This window comes from Anas acuta, chromosome 1 (assembly GCF_963932015.1).
Source record: "Anas acuta chromosome 1, bAnaAcu1.1, whole genome shotgun sequence".
Taxonomy (NCBI): Eukaryota; Metazoa; Chordata; class Aves; order Anseriformes; family Anatidae; genus Anas; species Anas acuta.
This window is the reverse complement of record NC_088979.1, coordinates 64,316,061-64,325,750: the sequence shown is the minus strand read 5'-3', so window position 1 is coordinate 64,325,750 and position 9,690 is coordinate 64,316,061. Positions and strand designations below refer to the sequence as shown.

At 47.9% G+C, this 9,690-nt stretch overlaps 1 protein-coding gene across 1 annotated transcript in view; it reads left to right on the top strand.

The window, feature by feature from the left end:
- The first annotated feature begins 2,168 nt into the window (after positions 1 to 2,168).
- NCK2 (NCK adaptor protein 2) overlaps positions 2,169 to 9,690 on the top strand; it is an 82,834-nt gene continuing 75,312 nt past the window's right edge. Inside the window, exon 1 of the mRNA XM_068679648.1 lies at positions 2,169 to 2,506. The gene's annotated coding sequence lies outside the window, so the exon portion shown is untranslated. The remainder of the gene's footprint in view (positions 2,507 to 9,690) is intronic.

The following is a 9,690-nucleotide window of genomic DNA, read 5'->3' as shown; positions in this document are numbered from 1 at the left end:
GAACATAATTCTCATTCGAATCACAAGCAGTCAGATCTTTTTAATAACAGTTATTCCAGAGATAACAGCTAATTATGATATTTCAAAAAGTGTACATTAATATTTCAGTAGGCTCAACATTTTGAAATACTACTCAAAGCAACATTATGGTCTTTTTTGTTGGCGAAACAAAAGGATACTTCCAGCAGGCAATCTGAGCACCCTTCAACATATCACTCCAATCCCTTTCTATGGTGTCCTGTTTGTTACAAGACACAGTATGGCAAAACCAGCTTTAATGGATCATTTCTTAATGTAATTAGATATATTTAACAACAGTATGCTTCAGAGTCCTCAAATTAGTCCTTCGCCTGAAGACAATGTCTTCATTCAAATCCTGTCTCAGAACATTTTTCGTCCATAAATCCTATTAGCATTAATCTGCCTGAGCTAGGTGTGCTTCATCATTTTTATTTTTTATTTTTTTTCCTTCGGGTACCTGAGAAGCTTTGAGCTCTGCTGCCCATTTGGTGTGTTATGCTGGTAACATTTTTGGAGGTCTCTTTTGGACTGGAGACTTGGCACTGTCCTGCCACCCTCCCCTGCACAGCCTCAGCCCAGCAGCGTTGTAGAAAAAAAAAAAAGACAAGAAAAGAGATTCTTGCATGATGAAATTAGCAAGTTGTGGTAAGGAGGGACAAAACCTTAAAAAAAAAAAAAAAAAACACAAAACGGATTGTGCATTATAAATGTGAACTAGAGCTGGGTTATTCACCTCTCTACTATTGCCCCTACACTATATTTTATTCCAGGAACAAAAGACTTGTTTCCAAAAGTTGTTCAGCAGCCAGTCTCATCTAAATTTGGTGTAATCCTTCGCAGTTTGAAACCTGGAGGGAGGCTGAAGCGAGGCCTCACCTTGCGGTGAGGTGGAGGCTATGGAGCAGGGTGCTATTCCCCTTCCTGGGACCCCAAATATTTCCCAGCTGTGAAAAAGCAGAGTGAGATTATTGTTCAGAGGGGGAGCTTAACAACCCTCTGAGTCAGTCAAATCTGTGCACACAAGGACTTGAGTCTTTCTGTTCCTCCCTGAGGTGCTCACTAAGTCTTGGAAGAAACAAGAGGCCGCGCTTTTCTTTCGGTTTTATCTAGCAGGCATGTGAAAGGCAACTGGGGCTGCCGAAACCGTCAATTAAACGCTGTAAGAACACATAAAAGTTAAGAAGGGGAAGAGGGAATTATTCAAAGACTTCTGAACTATTTCAAACAGAAACACAGGCCAGTCTCGGGACATGTGTTTCTGTAACTGGTATGTGTAAAGAGTTGAAAACCTGCGTGAGGTTATCCCCAGTTTTTTCCCTCAGTTGGGGAAAGCAGGACAGCAGTTTCTCGGCACTGATGAGTTTATTTTGGATTTGCATGTGCCTTTCTACCTACTGGACCCTGTTGTCGATTCCACAAGGCCAAACCTTTTGTAGCTCACCACCTCAGCGAGCCACCCAGGGGTGGAGGTGCCCCATCTTGGAGGTGTCCAAGGCCAGGCTGGATGGGGCTCTGGGCAACCTGGTGTGGTGGGAGGTGTCCCTACAGAGGCAGAGGGTTGGAGTTGGGGTATTTTGGGGTCCCTTCGAACCCAAACTACGCATCTGTGGGGGTGGGATGGGGCTGGCAGTATGACAGAGGCACCACCACCTCATCCCTCCCCACCACCCTTTGGACATCCCACGCTGGGCCACGGGTGGCTGACCCACCGCGCGGCGTGGGGCAGCTTTTGGGACAAAAGCCTGCGGCTGGGGCTTTTATTTATTTATTATTTTTTGTGACTCTACTTCGAGGGGGGCGTCGGGGCGACAACTTCAACACAACGAGGGGACGGCTGAGGGGGGGGAGGGTACCGAGGTGCCCCCCTCAACTCGAGCACCGCCGAGGGGGGCACGGAGCCGCCCTGCCCGGCTCGGCACGGCTCAGCTCGGCTCGGCTCGGCCGGGCCTTCCTGCGGGGGGAGGAAGGGCGGCGCTCCCGCAGCGCCAGGGGGAGCCCGGGGAGCTCCTCCCGCGCCATCCCGGCAGCGGCAGCGGCAGGAAGGGCCGGGCGGGGGCGGGGGCTGGGGCCGGGGCCGTGCCTCTGCCGGGGCTGGAGGAGGAGGAGGAGGAGGAGGAGGAGGAGAAGGGGGGGGGGGGCGGCTGCCGGAGGAGGGGCCGGGGCTGGGGCCGCCGCCGCTGCCGCCGCCGGGCGCTGCGGGCTGAGGGCGGGCGGGGAGCGGAGGAGCCGCCGAGGCCTTGGACGCGTCCGGAGGAGGAAGAAGAAGGGAAAGGAGGGGGGAGGGAGCCGGCCCCCAGCCGAGCACGCAGCCCGCATCCGCTCCGGGGAAGGGAAGAGGGAAGCGGAGGAAAGAGGAGGAGAAGGAGGGGGGGGAGCGAGCGGGCACCGCCGCCGCCGAGGAGACAAAGAAGCGGAGCCCGCCCGGGCTGGGAGCCTCCTCCCCGCCCCGCTCCGCTCCGCTCCGCTCCCCGCCGGCCCGGCCGAGGTAAGCGCGGTGGCGGCGCTGCGGGACGGGCCCCGCGCCGCAAACTTGTGGCCAACGGGGTATGGGGGGGTGGGGGGGGGGGGGGGGGGTGTCTCCTGGGGGGGGGGGGGGCACCGCCCTCTTGCCCCCTCCCCCCCAACCTAATCCCAGTCCCAATCTTAATCGCAATCCCGGTCTGCATCCGGCGGCAGCCGCCGCTTTGTGCCCGCGGAGGGGTGTGGGGGGTCCGTGGGGTGCGGGGTCCCCAAAAGTTGCCGTGAGGGGGGACCCCGCTGGGGCCGCGTCCCCGTCCCACAAGGGGTGAAAGGCGGCGGGGTGCGGGGAATATTCTGGTACACCCCCCCCCCTCCCCCCCAAACACCATAGCCCTCTCTCCATCCCTGAGCTCCCACTTCAGAAGCCCGAAAAAGCGATGAGCAGGACCACGTCAGACCCCGAACCGCGAGGTTTCGCCGTCAGCAGGACGACAGAAAGCTTCAAAACCCCAAAAGTTAACAGCCCCCCCCCCCTCAAACACACACTCAGGGCAAGGGTGCCCACCACCTCGCTGGGTTTCGGGGTGCCTCCACAGACTAAATGTGGCCCCCGCTCGCCGCCCTCCTGTTCTTTTGTTAGTTTCCAACTTGGTCGCGTCCCAGCCTGCCTCCCCGAGCCGGACCCCGCTCCTTTTGTGTGCCGGGAGGCAACGCTTGCTCCCCAGGATCACACTGCTGCCGTCGTGGCCAGCCAACGGAGGAGAGCTGGGCTCATCGGAGGAGAGCTGGGCTTGGAGGAGAGCCGGGCTCATCGTCCACCAGCGTCCTCGACAGCCACGGAGCTCCCCGGCCTAGCCACGCGTGCCTGGTGTCACGGAGAGCCGGGGCCGGGAGCTTAACATGGAGGAGTTGGGAAGGGCTGGCAGGGCAGGAGCGCGGCAGGAATGTCTCCCGAGAGCGCTGCTCGCTTCTCTTCTCCTCCTGCTTTTGAGGAATCCTCAGCAGCCGGCACCGTGGCAGTGGCACCGTGTGAGCCCGAGGGGGGATCGTGGCTTCTGCTGGAAAATTGCTTTGTAGCTTCTCAGAAATAGCCAGGTTTACAGCTGGGGAAATTGGAAGTCTCAGGGTTGGCAGCCTCAAGCAGCCTCGTCCTCATAGCTGACTTTCTTGAAACTTTGACAGAAGATGTCGCTTTTGGGAGCAGTGAGTAGAGACAGAAGGCACCTGTACTGCTAAGATCAAGCCTGTAATTAGCAAATATTTTAATATAGGCCATGAAACAGATATAGACTCATTGCAACGTTAGCTCTCCTTGCAGCTTTTCTGTCGCTGTGCTGCTGTCTTTCATAGTAGCCTTTTACCTCTGCTAGATGGTATTTCTGATGTCTGTTGTGGTACAGTGGGACTCAGGATCTCTTGTGCTGTTTTTCTCCAAAACCAACAGCAGAGTTAGTCACTGATGGTTGCTTATATTGTGTCCTTGCTGCTGAATATATGATAAATCCCAAACTTCAGCCTTTGCCTAGCTGCTGCGATGGAAAGGGAACTTATCCCTTTTCTGTCCTTCCTCTCTTTTCTCTATAGTTTCCTGCCTAGCTGTGTGGGAGCATTGAGGAAAGGTGTTTGCTCTCTTATGTGTCACGTCACATCTACTGTGTGCTAAAGAAGAGGGACAAGGTCAGCAGCATCTGCTTTGTTTCCAGCCTTTGTATTTTATTTTTTTAGCGTGGTGTTGCTGTTGACATTTGTAATTCCTTTGCTCGTGGTTCTCATGGCTTTCCTTAGCAGTTACAGTAGTGACTCAAAAGTGATGTTTGGGCAGTATTGTTTGCCGGTCATAGCCTCAAGCAGCAGCAGCAGAACTACCTGAAGTGTCCTTCTTTTTCATGCCATACAAGCATAAAACCTGCTCCAGCCTCACAGAGGCAGGTGCTCTATCAATTTACCTGCTGCAGGATTGAAATGAAAACCAAGATGCCTTTGAATCTGATGCTTACGGATGTTCTAGAAAATGATTTCTGCTCGTGTTGAGGGCTTGCGGTTTCTGAACCATGGCTTTTCCCGTCCCCCGTGCTCTCCGAAAGGGGGGTTACTGGCAGGAGTTAGCAGAGGTGTTTGAAGGAAGGCACCACCAAACCCCAGATGCTGCCGCATTTTGGTTAGTGTGGTCAGACCTGAGGTGAGGTGCTGGACACACCGCTGAGCTGAAGTAGGTCATCGCACGTGGTCTGCTCTGCCAGTGCTGGGAGCGGAGGTGCGCTGCAGGCAAGCTGCTTTCTACTTCTGCTGAAATAATAAACTTCCAGGCAATACCCTTTAGCCTTCTATTTACCAGGAATACAGGAATGTTGCAAAACGATAGCTCCCACAGAGCCGGAGAGTCAAGGATCCCTGGTAGCTCCTGGATTGGAAGGCCTTCACAGGCAACAGGGATGGCGTTTGTCATGTGGCAGATAGGCAGATTGCATTGTTTCTTCCTCCTAAAGCACACAAGTGAGGCCTATATGATGAATTTAACTAGCATACTCTCATATGGTCTTTTGAAATAGGTGCTGGATGAGATCTGGTGACTTCTGCCTTCCGAAAAACAGCTTTCCTGTTTGTTTTGCTTTGTGAGTGCATAAAGGTTGGCCAGCCCAGGTATCCTAAGCTATTTCCTGTTTTAGGGCGCTCCATTTAGTTTTTTCTTCCCGATTCAATTAGATCCACTAGTTTCCTCATCGTAACTTAGCCATCGGTGTTCTGCCCAGTTAAACTGTTGCTCTGTTTCATGGTGGGTACAGTGATTCTTTCAATTGTTTTTTTTTTTTTTTTTCCCTAGAGTAATCATTTTTCCTCCGTCGTGAGGATTCTTAATTATTTCATAAATGCTAATGAAGTGAGTAAATTGGAAGTGCATTGAGATATGAAATACATACTTTTATATCCCATTAAATATATATGACACAACAAATGAATTTGTCTCCCACCGTTAACAAGCCGAGTTCCTGTTTTAAAACCAGCGTAAATAACTTGGTGTGCAGTGAGGTGCCTTGGCGGCGTACGTTCCTAAGCTTTGGGTAGAGTATTGTAAATTTGGGGAGTTCATATGGAGAGAAATAAATCCTGATTAGAGAACAGCAACCCGTTGCATTTTACATTATTACAGGTATTGCACAATAAACCGCTGTCGGTGAAGTTTTAGAAATACTCCTGTTGAGAAAAACGTCTGTTAGAGTGGAAGCTCGGACGTGGCAGCGTGCCCAATATCTGTTCGAAGGGGTAGAAACGCGCTGCGTGGCTTAGAGGCTTTTTCCCTCTATAGGTTGGTTGCCCTGCTTTTGGTCCTGATCTCATTAACAAACGTTAATATGGTGACATGTAACTAATAGTCACTAGTCTGTGAAGCACAGTGGAGTGAACATGCTGGGACTCCTGACAGATACCTGAATGCTGAAAAATGTTGCATCTCTCTTAGTCGTGAGAATACAGATGCAAAATGAACGCAATACAGGTGCACTTTTGATCTGAGCTGACGAAACTTGATCCAGTTTTACTCAACCTTGACTCATTTAAGTTATTGTCTGCAGACAGCTCACAGCTATATAAATAGCTATGGAAATGTGAAAACAGGTGTTGAGAGATACCACAGGTAGAGTGTAGCTGAAACTTTACTATGAAAACCTGCTATATTTAGGACATTCACCAAATCTGATAGTAACGAGAAGCAAAAGTCAAATGAAATACATTTTTAAAATTAAAAATGATTTTGAAATGAAAGTGGTAGCTCATTACCATAGTGTTTCATCAGGTTTCAGAAACATGTTTGATAGGTAAGGCATTTTCTTTGTCTGTCGCTTAGCAGGGACCTAAAGCATCATCTCTGGAGGAGTGTGGATAGTGTTTGCTGTGTCAGGGCTGGAGCGTTTAGCCAAGATGGATTAATAACCAAAAATAAATGAGCAGGCCTGCAGATTTCTTATCCCTTTTGTGGGAAGTCAAATTTTAGCCTTAACCCTGTTACGGTTCTTGAGGTCTAGAGTGTTGAGAGCATTTGTGGGGACTTTGATAAGGAGAAATGTCAGGGATATGGAAGCAGACAGCCCAGTTCACGAGAGGAGGATGCTGAGGCCCCTTGGTGAAGCAGGGGCGCTGAGGCGTGTCCCGTTAGGGTGCGAGGAGCTGCTCCCAGCTGCTCTCAGCCTGCTCGGCTGCCTTTTTCTATGGGTTACGCTAGGTCAGCTTGGTGCACATCTGGGGAAGCAGTCCAACTGCAGGACACAGGGAGCAGGGTTAGCAAAAAGGTCTGGTCTGCGTGGTGGTTTGGCCTTCTTTGTGTGCTTTTTTATTTAAAGAATATAAAAGCTGTTAAAAGCGAGCACAGTTCTCTTATGATTTAACTTCACTGTCCTTATATTAAAGAGTAGTCGCTGAGCAGAGTTTTAGAACTTGCCCTTCAGATTGGGAATAGATCACTGCAGGTTGGGAGTGTTTCAGAAGGGAATTGCATTTATTACATATGCAAAAGATAGGTTAAATCTATGGTTGTAAACATAGGATTCTCAAACTTGTCCAATTTAGGTTGACCAAAGTAATCCTTTTTTGTATACTGTTCAAGTTACTTCACTATGTAGGAATATAGCAGTCCCTTCTCAGGTTTAGGACAGAAGAGGAAAGGAAGAGAAGGACAGAAGAGGAACACTAAATCCAGCCAAAACTTACTGTACACACAGGGAGTTAAATTGTATAACTCCGAATTTCTTTAGGGCATTCTGGACTGAGCAAACATTTCAAGGAACAGCAATAAATTAAGCCTCCTGTTTAGCAAAGCCTGGCACTGATAACAGCAGGGAGGGATCCCAGGTATCGATCGGCGCGACCTCCTGCCTGTAATGAACGGGGGAGCACCCTCAGCACGGTGAGGTGTGGCTGTTTTTCCTTCCTGCCCTTGCAGTAGCCGTGTGTTGATTACCTTCCTTTTCTCCCATGCCCACTGTGGGTCCTGACGTGCTTCCAGTGCCACCTTGGGCTGCTGCCGCTTGTGATGAAGTTACTTCTGAGCTGACACCCCAACGCTGCTGCGGACGGAGGCGAGGGAATTATTTTGAACTTTGTAACGTGGAAGGAAAGATAGGCGGCTGCACGATAAGATAGATTCTTGTGGCGGATTGTGAGAGCTGTCACGACAACAAATCGCATGCTCGTTTCTCTGAATGGATGGTGCGCCTCCAAACATACGAAGGGTGTTGCCCAATTTGACAGGTCTGGAAGGATGACGTGCCGGGGATCCTGGAGGCTGGGGCTGGATGAATGTCTGGCTTCACAAAACTTATTGCAGGTTTTCCTTGGTTTCGAGCTCAGGTAGAAAAACGAGTGCCCTTTGGGTTTGTTTGTTTGTTTTGCCTTTTTTTTTTTTTTAATAGATTTAGTATTTGTTGAAAAGTTACTTAGTAATTTTAGTTTGAAAGTTTGCCAGATTAAGAGAAGAGAAAACACATTTGTACCTCATCTGGTCACTTTAAAGATCAGTATGTTTCAAATGCTTTCAGTGTTTTTATTAAGAACTTCAACAAAACCAGAAGGACAAGCGTTGAGTCCAGAGCAAGCACCTTATTTAATTATCTTTATTTTTTATTTATTTATTTTTTCAGGTAGTGTTCCTGCTGTCTTGCCAGGGAGTGTGCAAACACCCCTGTTAGGTGTGCTGCAGAGAGCAGGGCAGGGAGCTCACACTTGTATAGATGGAGCAGGGACGGTGGCACAGACGTTTGGTTTGGTTTATTTTTGGCCTCGGCTGTTGTTTATTCATAACGTTGCACTTTCAGTTAGACAGCTGGTTTTGGTTTAACCCGACTCCAGAAGTCTTGTAAAGCTCAATACAAACCTGTAAATACTGATGCTGTGGATTTCGGATGGGAATGTTATGCTGGGTTATAATCATGAAGGATCTGGCACTCTGGGGTAGCCCTGACTCAACTGATAGGCAAACAGCAGTTTTTAATGACTAGTATTTGACTTTTTTATTATTATTATTATTTTATTTTGAGTAGTGCTTTGTGTTTTTTTTTAGCAACACCGTCTGTGCCTGTACCACAAAAGAATTAAAAATAGGCACTATTTAGCTGCTGAAAAAAGTACCTTTTTTGTATCTTTAGTCTTTCCTACCAGAACTGCGTGGAACCCTGTTGATGCAGTAACTTTGGTACTGTAAGCGAAGGCACAGCATTTTTCCCAGTGAGTATTGAAATTTTGTGAAAGTCCTTGCTATTTTTGGAGCTTTGTGGTTTTAATTAAGAATGTTTTTGTTCCAGTCATAAAAGAAATTGGCTTCGGTATATCTTGCTTAAATTTGTTTTCCTTTAATCATTACATCTTGAATAAAAAAATATGTAGATGGTGTTTGTAGGTATAAAGGCTGAAATTTTTTACATCAAAAGAGAGTGTAAGCCTTTCAGAGCATAAACATATTGAGCTTCACCGTGTCTGTCTTTTAAAAAGGAAAAAAAAACAGGTTGAAAGAAGAACGATGATCAATATCCTTCCTTTATGTTTTCAGTTTGTAGGCACTCTTCCTGCTAGTGCTGTGGGGATAACAGAAATAATTATATTGTGGGCTATTCATAAATTCACACTGTTTTGAATTCCATTTAATTCAAATAGAGAAAGAAGTTAATGCTAATATCCCAAATAATTAATGCTATAATAAAGGATCTGCCTTCCACTTGACACTGAATGACTTATGTTCCATTACATCAAAAGGCTTGAATCATTTTGAGCATTCAATATTAAAAATCTAGTTCATGAATATTAGAAATTTAATCAGATAGCTCAGTGAGGACTGTGCGGATTGTATTGGGTTTAAACACGGGTAATAATAAAGCTTGTGTTTAGCACGAGTATCAAAATATGACACATCGTTTTTATGAGCTCGGAGGCTCTTAAGGGATGCGCGGGGAATCGTAATGAACTGTTACAGGCCTCCTATGACAGGAAACTATTGAAGTCTGCGCAATGTTGTTCTTGGGGCTTTGTGAGCCTTCTGCCGCCAGTACTACCTTGTCATCCTGACGGCTGTACTCCGCTAGGGTCTTTTCCATTTCTGCTGATCAGAGGTCCTGGCTGTTTATTTTGTTCAGATATTCCCTTTGTCGGCCCGGAATACCAGGAAGACAAGTTGTTAGAGCTTAGTCACAATGTTCTTGTTTTTTTTTTTTTTTTTTTTGTATTTTT